We start from the raw sequence: 496 nt of genomic DNA on the forward strand, positions 1-496 counted from the left end.
CCGGCCCCGGGGATCCCCCCCCGCTACCCCCGGCAGCCTCTCCTCCCGTTCCTCTCCATGTTTCACCGGAAGGCTCTCTGCCCTCCCTCTCCATCCCCTCCAAGTGCCTCCCACAGCGTTTCATCAACTCCACTCGGGGTCTGTCCTTATCCACCTCCTCGCTCCCCCCGAGGTCTCTGCTCCGAGCTCTCTCCCCAACCCCCCATGCTGTCCCCGGAGGTCTCATCTCACCCTCCCTGGGGTACCCCCCTTTCAATTCCCCCCGAGGGTCTCTCTACTCGTTTCTCCCTCCCCACCCCCATTTTCCCGGGGATCTCTCTGTCGTTCCCGGGGATTTCTCTCCCCATTCCCCCTCTCCAATCCCCCCGCTCCGGGCTCTCACCGACCCCTCCCGCTCCCCCCGCAGTCTCTCCGCCCCCCCCCCACCTCGCGGAGTCCCTCAGGCCCCGCCCCCGGAGGTGGGTGGGGCCGGCGCGTGCTCCCCGCCCAACCCTCG

The sequence above is a fragment of the Parus major genome, chromosome 21 (genome assembly GCF_001522545.3).
Source record: "Parus major isolate Abel chromosome 21, Parus_major1.1, whole genome shotgun sequence".
Classification (NCBI taxonomy): domain Eukaryota; kingdom Metazoa; phylum Chordata; class Aves; order Passeriformes; family Paridae; genus Parus; species Parus major.